The 16,620-nt window shown below is 50.2% G+C and overlaps 1 long non-coding RNA gene across 1 annotated transcript in view; it reads right to left on the reverse strand.

Annotated features, from left to right (window-relative positions):
* Positions 1 to 13,881, reverse strand: part of LOC131500779 (uncharacterized) — a 187,466-nt gene extending 173,585 nt beyond the window's left edge. Inside the window, exon 1 of the long non-coding RNA XR_009256455.1 lies at positions 13,792 to 13,881. This is a non-coding gene — a long non-coding RNA (uncharacterized LOC131500779). The remainder of the gene's footprint in view (positions 1 to 13,791) is intronic.
* Positions 13,882 to 16,620: the final 2,739 nt, after the last annotated feature.

The following is a 16,620-nucleotide window of genomic DNA, read 5'->3' on the forward strand; positions in this document are numbered from 1 at the left end:
GAGAGTGAATCTGACTTGCAAAATAACTAAAAAAAAAAAACAAATCACAGAGAAATGAAGGCATAGTAATAATCACACTGCACCCAAAATTGGTACTTCCTTTGGACATTTCTGTTCTATATCAGTAAATTCCCTTTATTTTTATGTCCATTGGAAAGAAGCTTTCTGTTGCTCAAAAACGTATGCATCCATCCATGGATTCCCGGCCTTTAAAGTGCCTTCCCACGTCACAGGACGGTGTGTACTGCCTGGACTGAAATCACATTTGTCGTTTGTAGGAAAGGACCGTGTGAATCCTAAAATTCTGTAGAAAGGGAAGGGAGTGTCGTCTTGAAAACATCTGGAAGTAAAAGAGTTAACCTTTTTGCCGAGACCCAGAGACAATTTAGTTAAATGTAATGAAAGAGGCAGAAGGAAGGATTCATTTTGATAACAATTGGCTTTGAGAAGCAAAAGCCAATTATTCAAAGCTTCCTGCTTTACTTATTTGGATCTGTTTAAGAGGCTCCATCAGACAGAGCTGGGTTTGCCCCTGACCGCACTGGTTCAGAGGGAGCTGTGGAGCAGCACATTCGCTCTCAGGAAAATTCCACCTCCGTGCTCGACTTGGAGGAGGGGGTGAGGAGTCCACTCTCCTGAGAGTCCTCACGGACAACCCATCCATCGCCTGTGCCACTCACAGAAGCTCTGGCCTGGGGATGGCACGGGAACGCCAAAGGGGGTGGGCTTCCCGCTGGTCTTCCTGTTGGCGGAAAGGACCCTGGTTCAAGTCCACACTCTGCCCCTAAACCTGCATGGCCTGAGCCTCAGTTTCTTCATCTGCAAAATGGGAATGCTAGCCTTTGCTCTGTCAAGCCATATCATGGGATGTGCTAGCTGCACGTGGGTATAAATCCTTTCTTCTTGCGGTTCTATGGGAAAGATGGGAAAGGAAGGAGAGAGGCAAGACCTAAAAAACCACAAAATTCACATGGAGAAATGGAGGGTACAGATAACAACGGCATGGATTTTATGTTATACCTTGGACAAAAATCTCTGCCGTGCCCTCTTATCTTCTCAGATAGGCATTCGACAGTCATGCCACAAAAATCCACTGAGTGCCTACAATGTGCCAGATACTGGGTTCAGACAGAAATAAGACAAAGTCTACCCTCACAGATCTTACGTTCTAGGGAGGAGAGACAAACAATAAATATATAAACAAATAAAAAAAGATTATTTCATGTATTAAAATTGTCCTTGCGGAAATCACATCTCTGAAACGACGAAATGATCATTCATCCGTGTTTGCTGTGTATTTTCTGTCTCTCCTGAGATAACGTAAGCTCTGTGAAGGCAAGAATCATTGTTACATTTTTCAATGTAGCTCAGCTTCCTAGCAATCGGAGGCACATAGGTGTTCAGTAAAGATTGCTGAATAGACGGATTTAATGCAAGGTGCTGCAGAAAAATAAAACAGGATAATGGGGTGGAGAGTGCTGGGGTAGAAATAGGACAGAGATTCTGGTTTAGACAGAAGTCCAAGGAAGCTTCTCGGAGTAGGTGTCCTTTCAGTTGACAGCTGCATGGTGAGAAGTGGGCAGCGGATATGAAGACCTTGGGAATGCCTCCCAGGCAGTGAAGAGGGCATGTGCAAAGGCCCTGAGCAAGGAGGAGCTCAGTGTGCTGGAAGACTAGAAAGCCAGGGAGGCTGAAGAATGAGGGTGAGGGGAGAGCACTGGGAGACAGGGCTGGAGAGTTGTGGAGTGAATTTTGATCCCTGCTAGAAGCTATAAACACGTTTATCAAAGTGTCTGGAACATAAAGAAGACGCTCTTTGAATATCTGGTAGGTCCAGGTGGCTCTCGTTTTGTGCAATGGGCAGTTGCTGAAGACTCAGGGAGTATTTAGTCTTTCAAAGAACCTGGGTGGGTGATGGCAATCGCCGTCTTCACATAAGACCTGTCATGGAGAAATGGGAACAGAACTGTCTGGTGTGGAAACTAAGTAGGGGCCACAGGAAGAGAGATTTCAGCCCATGTGAGAGAAACATCCTGCCAAACTCCACAAAGAGGAAATCAGAGCGGTAAGCTTCCCATCACTGGAAGATTTTAAGCCAAGGGTGAACTTCCAGTGGGTAAGAATAGGGAGGAGCCCGGGCACTGGGTAGACCAGATGACCTCCGAGGCATGCCAACTGACGGCTTCACAATCATCTCTTAATCTTGCTATCGAAACACACTAGCATTTGATCTCTGCCTTTGTTTACAAACCCCATCAGTGAAATGCTCACAGAACACATCTACTAATAAGATAGCAAAGACTAGAATGCATAATAAGGGATGAACGCATGCATCCTTTGTTCAATAATACAATATTTTTCTTGAATAATGCATGAGCTGCTTTTCATTTCGGAAATGAGAGAGTCTATAATCCCACTGTGCATCAAGTGAATATTTTTAAACATTTATAAGCGGGAGGTGAAGACAATGGTAAGAAGTTTAGGGACAACAGAAACTTGGAACCAGGACAGGGAGAGGCAATTCCATTAGAATCCCAGAAGGATGGAAAGAACTGAAGAGGCCACCATTCATCCCTCTGCTGTGAGGGTGCCTGAGGTCATACCAAGCAGAAGGAAGAATCCAGGCCAAGTGACCTGCTCCAGAGAGCTTTCCCCCCAGGCCATGCTGATTTCCAGTCTCCAAGGAGGGCTGGAAGACGAAATCAACCTTGATTCCAGGAATACCAACCTTGAAGTCCAGCGCTTGATTCTCTAATCATCTTAAACTCCCAACCTTGGCCACACGGGAAAGTGTGATCCCATACACCGCAGTCACCCTGTGTGCCCCTGAGGGGGAGCAGAGGGCAAGGAGGCCAAAAGGCAGGTGAGGGCCAGATCATGGAAGGTCTCAAAAACCAAGCCAAGGAGGTTTTGACATCCACCCTCTGCTGACTTCTCAGACTAATGACACCTGCCATCCTCCCCAACCTTGGCCACCACTCTGGCTGTCTGTGTGGCAGGTAAACTCGTAGGGAGAGTGGTAAAGCTGCAGGTGCCTCTTTGATTTCCCCTTATTGGCCAGTATCAACACCTAGATTCAACATTCCACTAAAAGACTACATTTCTCAGTCTCCCTTGTCAGGTGCGACCACATGACCACATTCTGGCCAATGAGATGCAAACAGTTATGGGGCAGGGATGAGGGGAAGGGAGGATTCCCAGAAGGTTCTTTAGAAGGTGTTGAGGGAGAAGAGACCCCTTTGCTCTTTCCTTCCTTCCCCTTTCCTGCTGCCACATGAATGGAATGATCTGATTGGGCCCACTCCGGTAAGCTGGAGATGGGGATCAAGGCCCAGTTGACTCTCTGGGGTGAGGATGTTTGCAAAAGAAGACTCAGCAAGGGCAATGTAACAGATGTCCCCTCTGCGTGGGAAGGCCATGGAGAGTGAAACATCTGACTCTGAGCATTCTTTTAGGGATCTCTTTGTGTTCTATCTCAGAAGATTTTAGCAAGATGGGTGAAGAAACAGTGCAAAGAGTTTCTCGTTAAAAAAAAAAAAAAAAGGCAGACATAATAACACCTAACATGTATGCCTTCAGCTAAGTGCTTGTCTGACAGGCACTTCATTTACTCCCTATGACAAAGCTATGGGGAAGGCAGGACTACTCTGCCTTATCGTGCCACCGAGGAAGTGGGTGCTGAGAGTTCACAGGCGGGTCTGGAAGCTGGGGGCAAACCCCACTCTGCCTCACTGCAGCGCATGCCTCCTCTCCCTCCCTTCTGTGCATGATCAGAATAGCTGTGCGCAGCAACAGAAACGAGGGGAAGATTGCTGGCTTGGCCAGAGACAGAACCAGGCATCGCCCATGAGCCAAGAGCTGAAGGAACCCTACCGTCTCAGGACAGCAGGAGGCCGTCCTGGAGCCACAGCGCAGCTCCAGAGAAAAGCGTGGAGCACAGCAGAGGAAAGACTGCGGCAGCTACATTGTGCACACGTCAGTCCTGCTCATTGACAAATCTGACTCCTGTTCGGGCCCTGTGAGGTCTGCGGCTCCGCCAGGCTGTCTGACGGCCCGGCAGGGGGAGAAGATATTTCATAATTTACGAGCTGAGAGGTGACGTGCTAACGTCCCCCAGGGGGAAAAGTCTGTTCTGTCCCCATCAAGTTGTTCTCTGGCTATTAAGATGCCCACCCCAAAAATCATCTTAAAAATAAGTTACCAACTGCTGAGCGATGCAGGCCCCGACATCCAGCAGGTAGGGTGTCCCCGTCCTGATTTAATGAATGAGGGAATTGAAGCTGAGCGAGGTTAAGAACCACGGTCAAGATCACATGCTCGGACAATGGCGAGCCAGGGATTCTAAGTGGCTGTTTGAAGCGGCTGTTCCAATGAGCCATATGCCACCTCCCAGAGCTAACGTCTCCAAGCAAAGGAAAAATGCGAACGGGGATCCAGACAAAAGAAAAGAAAAACGGATAGACCTTGGAGCGGCCGGCCGTTCGTTCTCAGCAGAAGCCACCTCCCTTTGAAGCAGGAGGAGCTCAAACCAGCAGCGTGCCATTTCTGGGCTCACTAGACAGACTCTCTACCCCTTTCCACGGTGAGCTCTCCTTTTTGGTCTAAGTTAGCATTTTAATTACCACGATTTTTACTGTACGCGAAGCCCACAGCAAGCACACCCCAGGGACCCCAAAGACAAAGAGGAAGCAAAAAACGAAGAAAGGATCGATAATGTGGTTAATGTTCATTTTTAAAAAGCAAATCTCAATTCTCCTTCCTTCTAAAGCTTTTGATTTCATCAACCCCAGCGAATGCTGCATGGAGGCCCCAGCTCTGGTCTCTCGGCTACCTGGCTCTGAGGGGTCCCCTCTGGTAGCCACAGTCCGCACAGCCCAAGGCGAGGAGCTTGAGGGTGCTGGTCTGTGGTCTCCTTCCAACCCAAACCCTAAGACACCTGCAGTGTGAATACAGCGTTACGAGCATCGTGTCAGCTCAGCAAGAATCGTGCGTTTGGGGAAGGCGTGAAATCATGCCATGTCCAAAAAGCAGCCCTGACTCTGTCCTGGGGCGGCAAACCTGCTTCCATCCAGCCCAGAACTTACAGTTCACAGGTAATGGAAGGACACACCTCTTGTCATCGCTTATTCCCCTGCGCCCCGATTTCTTTCTGGTTTCCCTGAATGACCTGCCAATGGAGGCAGGGCAGAGCTCGGGGAGGACACAGCCTTCGGAAACCACTCAGCCTCCGACCAGCTTTGTGACTTGGAAAAGTTACTCAGCCTGTCCACACCTCAAGTACCTCATCTTTAAAAATACCCAGAATATCTCATTCCCCGAGTTGCCAGGTTAAATGAGATCATGTTTGCTAAACACCTAGCATGGTGTGTAGAACACAGGAGCTGCCCCGTCAATAGTACGAATTATTAAGTGTTCTCTGTATCATCTCTTTTTCTCTGCTTCCAAGCTGGCCTGGCTTAGCAAACATGTGTTACAAACAAGCTCAAACATAAAAGGATTTCAAAACTCTACACTGCTTTGCGCACGTAACGTCTTGGTGTTATTCTCTGTGAATGGGGGACATAAGATTCCCATCAGAGCCATGGGAACAGAACGAGCGTGAAGATGACCTCCAGGTTTTGGATCATTCACTGGAGTCACTCACATCAGGCCTAAGATCCTCTGGGGCACATGTTCTGCTTGAGTCGAGCTGAGTTGCACTGAACTCAGTCAGGGATTGAGCTGAATTGGAGACACCTAAGAGCAGGTGGCTCCTAGGGCTGCAGTCTTATGGACAGCATGGTCTCGTGGGCAGTACACGGGAGAGGAGATGTGGAAATCCACGTCAGGAGCACAGCCTACATCCTGGGAATCTGTCTCTGGTGGAGCAGGGTTGTACGCCTGGCTCCACCCTTCAATATCTGTATAACCCTCTCCAGGTCCTTCACTTCCTGACTCAGACTCCTCATCTATAAAATGGGGATAATAATGATACACACCTCATATGCCACGGAATTAAATAAATAAACATTTATGAAGTGTTTAGAACAATGCCTGGTACATAGCAAAAGCCACAGAAGGGTTAGCTCTCTGTCACGGTTAGACTGTCAGCAGGTGACAGTGGGTAAGGGGGACACGCCTCTACTGATCCTGAGGGCTTCCTGAGCACCGGGGATGGGTCTTTCACATGCATCACATCAGCTAATTTTCCCAACAACTCTAGAAACATCCATTCAGTTCTTAGTGGCCTTTTTGCTTCTCCAGCTCCCACAAACCACCTGGAAGGAATAAAGAATGAGTCCAAGAGTAGCAACACGAAACACAGTCTCGTTACTTGGCAGTTTGCCAAGTACCAGGCCAAGCACTTTGCACACATTATTTTGTCTTAATCTGTACGGTAACTCTAGGAGATCTGATGCCATCATCACCTCCCTTGTCACAGAAGGGCAATGTGAAAACCAGAGAGATGGAGTAACTTTTCCAGGAAGGCACTGGCCCAGCCAAGGTCCACGTCCAGACGTGCCGAGCTCTAGCCTTCGACATGCCCTGCCTCTCAGAATCCAGGTCTATGATCCCATTTCACAATGAGAAAGCTGAGTCTAGAGAAGGTTAAGCCACTTGGAGTCAGTCTCCGGGTCTGCTGTTCTCTGCCCTGCACCCTGGCTGCTCCACACACTGGCCTCTGCACCCCCCAACTCCTGGAGGCGAGTGATGTTTGTTCTCTGTGGGGAGTTCCCGAGGGCGAGTCAGAGGCCAGGTGCTGGAGCGAAGGCGCACACACGGTGGCCAGCCTGGGGCGGCTGAGGCTCGCACGCTGCTAGCGGGAAGAAGCCGGTCCCTGACAGCCTGATCCGTCCTGACTTGCTTCAGTGCGCAGCGGGGCTCTGGGAAGCAGGCCCTCCTCAGCACTGGGAAGCAGCAGCCACTACCTCGTGGCTGCAGAGCAGGCTGGTTTCTGCAGCAGGCTATCGACCTGACTGCCATGTCCACAACCCTCAGGACCTTTCTCAGGCCTTTCTCTCTTCCTGTCTAGAAAGACCGACAGGGCCCCGGAAGCTGTTCCGCCTGCCAACACAGGATACAGTCAGGGCTAGAGACACCCAGGGCGTCGGTCTTACGGCTCCCGTAATATAACTTACAACTGCGGAGCTCCTAACCACGCCCCAGACAATCTCTAAGACACACGTAAGGAAGAGAAGTGTAGTCTGGAGGGCTGGGGTCCAGGCAAGAATAAGGAGGCACTGGCAGGTGCTGAGCGTATCCTTCAGCTGCCGAGGTAATACCCTGATGTGACGGCTCAGGCACTTTGCGCCCACCATGTGGCTTCACCCTCTCGGGCTGTCCTCTGATGCTGACGTCACTCCCACGGACAGACGGGAAGCCAAAGCCAAGTGGGGCCAGGGGATATGGCCCTCACTTACGATCACACAACCATGATGTCTAGTAAAAAGGTATTAGAGAAACCGGGCCAAAAGGAGCCCCGGGGTCTCCGACGGAAAGTCATCAGATACACACGCACCTGCCTTCGTGTGTGTTTGCTCCCCTGTCAAGCAGCGGCACGGGCCCCACCGCAGCTTAGCCCCGCCCCCACAATCAGTTCTGGAGAAAACGGAGACAGTACAGTCGTGGCTCTGCCCCCTGCCAGCACGACACCTGCAGGCATGTCACGTAATCTCTCTGAGCCTCAGTTTCCTTACTTGTATGGAGTTGGGCAGCCTCACGAGGTCAGGGCCGTGGGGGTTTTGAGGACTCTGCTTCACGCGAGGCACTAAGCCCAGTCTGGCACATAAGGAGGGGGCTGTCTGCTTATCATCACTGTTCTCGCTGATCCTCACCTAATTCTGCAAGGCAGGCAGGAGGAACCCCATTTTACGGATGAGAAGACCAAGGCTCCCTGGGTGAGGCTTGAGCCCAGGCCTGTCCGACACAGAAATCTGTGTCATCCCCTCTCAAACGCCGTTGCCCTCAGTGTGAGCGTTGCTGGTCCTCGTGGGAGCGCAGCCTGCTGACTGCTGGCAGGGACGTGAGGACACACTATGTGCCTCGGGACCGACGGACATGGACTCTGACTCCCTGAAGCCCTTTGTGCTGACCTGGCAGGAATGGCCTCCAAGTCCCCCGAGAGAAATCCCCTGACCCCAGACCAAGGTTGCGAGAGCTGAAGGGTGCCTTGGGGATATTATCACCCCCTCCCCTTTTAGCCCTGACCTGAGGAAGCAGGTGTGTGCCCGTGACAAGTGCAGAAGGAGTGTCTACCACCTGGCAGGTGCTGAGCCAGGCGCAGCGCGTCCATCGCCTTTTTCACGCCTCTCTGCAACCCCTGTGATGGTGATGCCATTCCCATCGAGCAGATGAGGAAACTGAGGCCACGACAGGTGAGCTGACTTACTTATGATCACACAACCATGAAACAGCAGAGCAGGGATTCAGACTGAAGCCTGTCTGGGACCGACACCTTTGCTCTCTCTGCCCCATCACCACGCGGGAGGAGTTAGGGGGCTCCAACCCAGGTCACTGCTCCCGAATCTAGTGCACTATCAAGTACCTGCAAGGCACTGGGTAAGCACCACCTGACAGAGCAGCTGATGAAAACTCCTGACAACGGCACAGACACTCCGTTTGCAAAGCACTTCCGTGCGTCTTTACCAGAGCACTGCCATTTTCGGAGGAAAATGCAGAGCCCCAGGCCCCAGCCCAGACCCGCTCACCCAGAGTCTGCATTGTAACAAGACCCCCGTGTAATTTATGTGCACATCAGAGTTCAAGAGGCACCACCTTAGAACGCCTGATCCAATCAACCGAGGTGAAAGGCTCTGGTTCGCTGTGACCAGAACCGCCAAGTGACTCGTCTAAAGACACACAGCAGAACGGGGCCTGCACACCTGGCCCCTTGCTGCCCAGGACTGCCCTCCTGAGCATCCATTTCACTGCGGAACTGCCTCCTCCGCCTGAGTCCGAGCCCCTGCTCACACTTTCCAAGTGGAGGGAGGCTAGGTTGTGGGCACAGTCAATGAGTCTCGTTAGCTATCAGAGGACAAAAGTAAACGGCAGTGCTTGGAAGGACACGGTGACCAAGGCTCCCGAGCAAAACAGGCAGCAGTTTGGTCATTAAAAGCTCAGCTTCCATAGTCGAGGATCTGACCTGGGTAATGCATTTGTCTGTAGCACACACGGCCACACAGAGACAAGCCTGTATCAGCATCTCGTCGGAACCTGGTCCGTCTGGGGATGACAGTGAACGCAAGCCCACCCTGTCCTTCACTTAAGACCGTGCCTGCGGCCCAACTACTCATGGATGCTTATCTGCAGAGTGCGGGTAAGCGGCGTCTTTTTTTCCCTCTCTATCCGTTTTATTCTGTCTCTATTTGCAAAAGGAAAAGAATAACTCAGGGAAAATGTTTAAGTGGAGAGAGAAGTCTTGTGAGCGATCTTGAGTTTTACCGCTGCTTGGAAATCAGTCACGGGATTTTCGGGGTTTATGATGCTGACTTGGCTGCTGTTCAAGCAATGCGCTTGCAGCTTCCAACTGAAGCCGAGAAAGGCAACCGCTCCTGAGAAAACACCAGCAACGAGCCTCCGGCTTCCTCCTCCTGCACAGAACCGGTCCTCTCAATAGCGCCCCCTTCCTGTCAGATGAGGACACTGGGGGTCACAGAGGAGAAGCAATTCTGCCCAAGGCGGCACCACCAACGGCCTGGAAGTACCAGCCCAGCTCAGCTTGACTCCGAAACCCACACTTGGTGCCACACTGCCTCGTGCCCCCGTGGTGTTCATCAACTTCTGGTGCAGCTGATCACTCCACGGGTACTTTGCAAACATGAGACAGCTTCGCCCAGCTCTAGTATGCACCACCTCCTGGCTGCCCGGCCCTGAAAGGACCTCTGCCCATAGTCTCATCAGTCCAGAGATGAGAAGTACTTGCACACATACGCTGTCTCTCCTGCGTCACCCGTGGCAGACAGCCATAAACGATGAAGTCACCCTTCTTCTCTGCACCCAGACAGTCTCAGAAGCCTTCTCAACACCACCCCACAGGACACCACCGAACAACCAAGCAGAGTTAGCGTAAGAGGTTTAACCGGATGTGTTGGTGCTGGCTCACAAGAACAGACCATGCGTATCTCTTGCCAACTCTGTAATTGATGTCCTCCGTGGCCTCCACTCAGCCTATTTGGGGCTCAGAAGTTTGCTGAAGGCTGGGATTTTTGCTCAGGGCTTAGCAGTCACGCCTACAAAACATGGCTACTGGATATCTCCTCCACATCACATTCTTTCTTTCCACAACCACGTATGAACACCTATGAACAAATCCAAAAATGCCCCTGAGACCCAGGGTCTATGAGGCACGATGGAGTGCTGATAGGGAAGGAGGTTAAAGAAAGCCTAACACTGATTAGGCAGCTCTTATGTGCCACCTACTGTTCCAAGCATGTATGTTCGTACACATAGTATCTTTAATTCTCAAAACACCACAGTAAGGGAAATTGACTGCACAGAGAAATAAAGCCATCTGCCCAAGAACACACAGCAAGTAAGAGGCCAAGGAGGATGTAAATCTAGGCAGGGGTTTCAGGGCCCATGCTCTAAACCACTTGACGGAGGAAGGTTTGCGAGAACTGGGTTTTGAGGGATGAGTAGGAGTTTATTTGATCAAGAAAGGGAGCATGGAGGACTTTTTGAGTTCGAAGGCAGAAAAATGAATGTCTGTTTTGGGACACTCCTGGTACTTTGGATAAAAGACAAACCGTCCATAAAATGCTTGGCTGGCTGCCTGTCCCACAGAAAACATGTGACTTCCTATTGCGTGATATAGAGGGACCACAGAATATTCCCGAGGACAGGGACGGGGGAGAGGAACAAAGCAGTGAATGTGGAAGACACCTATGCAGTGTTGCGGATTTGGAATTCATCTCTAAGAAAGCGGTGTTCCCAGCACTCCCAGAAACAGGAGGTGGGGACACAGGAGCAGAGCCCAAAGCAGCCCACTCCCAGAGTGGCATTTTTGGAAATATCAGGTTTTTGTTTAAAAAGTCATGCAAACGTTGCTTTCTCCTCCATAATACATTTGCATTTGTTATAACAGAAATAGGATGTCTTAAACCTTTTACCATGGAGCAAAAGTGACAACACAAGAGGTGTCTCTTGTCCCGCTGTCCAGGGTATCTGCCTCAGCACTAGTGACACTGGAGGCCAGATAATTCTTTGTCGTAGGGGCCGTCCTGTACATTGTAGGAGGCTTAGCAGTACCCCTGGGCTCTGTCCAACAGACGCCAGCAGCGCCTCTCCTCCCTGAGTCATGACAACCAGAAATGTCTCCAAACATTACCAGATGTCCTGGGTGGCAAAATCACTCTAGATAAGGAACCTCTAATCCGGACTCAGCACTGCTGTGTCCTGCTATACGGACCCCAATTTGAGACGCACATTGGGCCGTATTAACAGTTACAGCCTCCTCCTTTGTGCCGCGTGCACAAAATCCTCTGCACAGCCCGCCCGGAAACAGAACCGCATTCCTACCCAGGCTCACCAAACATTTTCTGCAAAGGGCCAAACACTGTAGGCTCTGCCAACCGTATGGTTTCTGGTGCAACTACCTAGCTGCCCAACTACCAACTACCCAACTACCCAGCTCTGCCAGTCAAGCACAAAAGCAGCCATGAGCCATTTGTAAACAAACTGGCGTGGCTATGTACCAATAAATCTTTATTTACAAAAACAACCAGCCAGCCCACGGGCCACACGTTGCCAGCCCTGAGCTGTTCAATAAAGAAAATGTGTATACTTTGGTGGAATATTATTTAGCCATAAAAAAGAAGAAAATCCTGCCATTTGCAATAACACGGGTCAACCTGGAGGACATTCTGCTAAGTGAGGTAAGCCAAACGCGGTATGATCTTACTTATACGTACAACCTAAAAAAGTTGAACTCACAGAACCAGAGAGCAAGCTCTGGGGCTGGGGAAATGGGAAGATGTAGGTCAAAAGGTACAATCCTCCAGTTATAAAATGAACAAGTTCTAGAGATCTGGCGTATGGCATGATGACTATAGGTAATAATACTCTACTGAACCCCTGAAATTTGCTGACAGTAGATTTTAAGTGTCCTCACCCCACCCCCCACACGCTCGTAACTATGTTTGGTGCTGAATACGGGAATTAACTTGATTTTAGTGATCATTTCACAACGGATACGTATTTCAAATCATCAGGTTGCACACCTTAAGAAAGACAGACACATAGGTAGTCAGACACACACACACATACATGGATAGACACACAGACGGAAGTTCCCTGCATGCCAGGCTGTGTGCTCAGTGCTGGGGACACAGTGGAAAGCAGGCCCCTGCCTGCTGGGAGAGGAAGACACTCAACAAACACAGCTCTAAACACTTGCTCTAAGAGCCCTGAAGGGCAGGAGGCAGAATGGAACTAGACAGAGGTTGTGGAAATCTTGCATAAGAGGTGACGTTTGAGCCAAGAGCTGAATGAAAAGGAAGAAGTCCTGGGAAGAGCTGAAGGCAGGATGTTCCAGGCAGGGATAACAGGCACTACAAAGAAAGAGGGCTGAGAGCATGTTTGGAAAGTTCCACAGGTGCCATAGAGGCCTGGGTGGCTTGAGTGTCATGAATAACGGGCGGGGGGAGGGGGCACCTGTGCAACTGGAGAGGAAGGCAGAGGCCGGATCAGGTGGGATGCCTGAGGACCATGAGCCGCCCTGGCCCTGCTGTTGTGCTCTGGCTCATCTGAAGTCTCAAGAGTCCAGCCTGCCCCAGCTCCTACGAGGCCCTTTCAACAGTTGAGTCCAAGAGTCCCAAGACAGGTTGGAGGGCAAGAGGACAGGGGTAAGACATGCAGAGGAGCAATATCCACCACACCTTCTCCAAATTAGCCAGAGGAATTGAGCTAGACGCAAGAGCATGTCTGGAACCCTCCATAGGTCACCCACAGTATTAACCCACATGAGCATTAATCACCAGGCATTTATGACAAGGACAGGGACCCATTTGCAGCCGGAACCAGAACTGTCCCTGGTGGAGCACCTGATGCACCAGCACAAAGCTGGGTGCTCCAAAGGTGTGTCACAGACAAGCCTCACAGCGACCCTTCCTTCGCCCCCATTGTGCAGAGGGAGAAACCGACGTTAGGTCTGTCACACCAGCCTGAAGAGTTAGCAAGTGGCCCCACAGCCCACTCTGCTTTCCCGCCCCAGCTGACACCTGTCTCCCACCCATCCAGGCTCCTCCCTGGTCCCCAGGGCAGGCCACTCTCACAGGTTAGGCATTTGTCCCCTCTGGATGACCATGCCTGGGGGCGGAGGCCACGTCGGTGACCTCTCCTGGACCATGGTGACTTCTTAGACCCAAGAGAAAGCCTGAAATGTGGGGCTGGGCTTCGAGGATCGCCAGGCAGCAAGGACAGAGCAACGGTGACAGGTTCACCCGCCCCGGGGCTCAGTGCTCCTATGTGCCCCCTACCCTGCCGCTCCTGGTCACAGGGCAGTCCCCCACCGGGCAGTAAGGATGCTGGTGACAAGCTGTTATTATGTCTCCCTCCTTAGGGAGACAAAGGTCAGTGAATTCACACATTCAAGACATTCTTACAGGGTCCCTCGCTTGACCAACTCCCAGGTACCCCTGACGGTGTTTTAAAACAAAACACAACATTCCCGGTTGGTTCTGCTGCTTTTCCAAAGCAGGATAATCACCCATTTGCACACCCAAGAAACCACCGCTACATGGCACTAGCTCTTAAAGAACGTCGTCATGCTCCCCATTTTACAGGGGAAGGGACCAAGCCCAAAACGTGGGGTACCTTCCACTCCCCAGGCCGCGTTCGGTGTCTCCCCCAGCAGGCGCCGACCACAGCCCGCCAGCGTCTTCTGGAAGATGGAGGGGCTCTCCTCCGGGCCGCCCCCATGCTCGACTCCTAGGATGTGCTCTGATTGGACCAACTGGTGTCACATGCTCTCCCTGAACCAATCACTGCAGCCAGGGGATGGGACTCGCTGATTGGACAGGCCTCAGTCACATGTCTACTCCTGGGGCTGGAAACCAAAGCACGTGACTCGGGAGTGCAGGAGATGTGGCGCCCACGTGAAAGTATTGAGTGCTTTTACCGAAAGAGAAGGGAATGGACCCAAGCGTCTAGACCGCAGCAGTCACGATTCCAGCGGACACTCGATCCAGTGGATCAAAACTCGTTGATCCTGGCAAGAACCAAAGACGCCCCGAAACCACCTGCCGTGGAGAAGGGTAGACTTACTGACTCCGTGCGACAAGGGAGCGCACACCCCGTGGGCAGTCATGAAGTAGCTCGGTAAAGGGGTGTTGGGAGCGGGGCACAGTGGGACTTGGGCTCGTGTTAAGCGATTTGGGGAAGAGTTCAGCGAAGCCGGGCTTTGCTCTGGATTGGATACCGTCAGGAAGTGGGAGTATTTTTTGATTATTGTAATTCATCTCCTCTAGAAGGTGGCAAGAGCAAACCAAGCCTGAAGCTGGGATTGGTATAGAAAAGCAGTCACTCGTGGTAGCCAGGAAAAGGAATCGTTTGGTCCTGTTTGTGGCTTGGACAACGCTTACGTTCCGGCTCTGTTTAGACAAGATTGCAAAACGAGCTTGTTTTTGTCTTGACCCATCAAGGACAAAAAGGACAGAGGACCCTTTTCTGTTTTAATGTATTTATCTTATCCACCTGTGATTGACATACAGCATTGTGTAAGTTTAAGGTGTGCCTGTTGGTTTGATACATTTATTTACTGCAGGGCAAAGACCACCTCAGCTTAGCTAACACCTCCATCAGGATTCCATAATTACCCTTTCTTTTTTGTGGTGAGAACAATGAAGATCTAGTCTCCTAGGAACTTTGAAGTTTACAATGCAGTATTGTTAACTGTAATCCTATCCTGGGTGTTACTCTCCAGAACTTATTTACATACTAGTTGAAAGTGCTCACACCAATCAGAGTGGCTAAAATGAACAAACCAGGAGACTATAGATGATGGAGAGGATGTGGAGAATCGGGAGCCCTCTTGCACTGTTGGTGGGAATGCAAACTGGTGCCGCCGCTCTGGAAAACAGTGTGGAGGTTCCTCAAAAAATTAAAAATAGATCTACCCTATGACCCAGCAATAGCACTGCTAGGAATTGACCCAAGGGATACAGGAGTGCTGATGCATAGGGGCACTTGTACCCCAATGTTTATAGCAGCACTTTCAACAATAGCCAAATGATGGAAAGAGCCTAAATGTCCATCAACTGACGAATGGATAAAGAAATTGTGGTTTCTATACACAATGGAATACTATGTGGCAATGAGAAAGAATGAAATCTGGCCCTTTGTAGCAACATGGATGGAACTGGAGAGTGTTATGTTAAGTGAAATAAGTCATACAGAGAAAGATACCGTATGTTTTCACTCTTATGTGGATCCTGAGAAACTTAACAAAAGATCATGGGAGAGGGGAAGGAAAGGAAAAAAAAAAAAAAAAAGGTTAGAGAGGGAGGGAGCCAAAACATAAGAGACTCTTAAAAACTGAGAACAAACTGAGGATTAATGGGGGGTGGGAAGGAGGGGAGGGTGGGTGATGGGTGTTGGGGAGGGCACCTGTTGGGATGAGCACTGGGTGATGTATGAAAACCAATTTGACAATAAATTTCATATTTTAAATAAATACATAAATATAAATTAAAATTAAAATTAAAAACAATTTTAAAAAAAAGTTTGCACCTTTAAACTGCATCTCCCCAGGGCCCCCACCCTCCAGCTCTCAGTGACCACCATTCTGTGCTGTTTTTACAAGTCACAGAGGGCCTTTTCTAGTGTTGATGTTCTGTGAAGGTCATGCTCACGAGAGCACACCAGGGTCCAGCTGTGAGTGCCAAGCCAGCTCTTAGCAACACCATGCTTTTTCTCATAGTACCGGCACAGGACACATCCTTCCAGGCCAGGATGTCAGGGACTGCTCTTCTTTTCAGAACTGACACAAGAAGGGTCAAGCCGCTTGCCCAAAATCACAAAGCTGGGTACATAGTGGAGCTGTGATACAGGTCAAGACAGTGTGCCTCTAGAGTATGTGATTTAAAGTACACATTGCCTGGGGCGCCTGGGTGGCTCATTCAGTTAAATGTCTGACTTCAGCTCAGGTCATGATCTCATGGTTCATGGGTTTGAGCCCCGTGGCAGGCTCTGTGCTGACAGCTCGGAGCCTGGAGCCTGCTTTGGATTCTGTGTCTCCCTCTCTCTCTGCCCCTTCCCCACTTGCACTCTGTCTCTCTCTCTCAAAAAAAAAAAAAAAATTTTTTTTAAAAATTTATAAATAAAGTACACATTGCCTTGAGGCACATGGGTGGCTCAGTTAAGCATCCGACTCTTGGTTTCAGCTCAGGTCATGAATTCACATTCATGAGTTCAAACCCCGTGTTGGGCTCTGTGCTGAGAGCACCGGAACCTGCTTCTCTCTCTCTCTCTCTCTGCCCCTGCCCTGCATGCTCTCTCAATCTCTCTCTCTGCCTTTCTCTCTCTCTCCCTCCCTCCCTCCCCCCCTCAAATAAATAAACTTAAAAAAAAAATGAAACTACACATTGTCTTGCCTCACTTTCTTGACATGGCAGGGCTCCAACAACTATGAAAGAAGGAGAGAAA

Source organism: Neofelis nebulosa, chromosome 18 (genome assembly GCF_028018385.1).
Source record: "Neofelis nebulosa isolate mNeoNeb1 chromosome 18, mNeoNeb1.pri, whole genome shotgun sequence".
Lineage (NCBI taxonomy): Eukaryota > Metazoa > Chordata > Mammalia > Carnivora > Felidae > Neofelis > Neofelis nebulosa.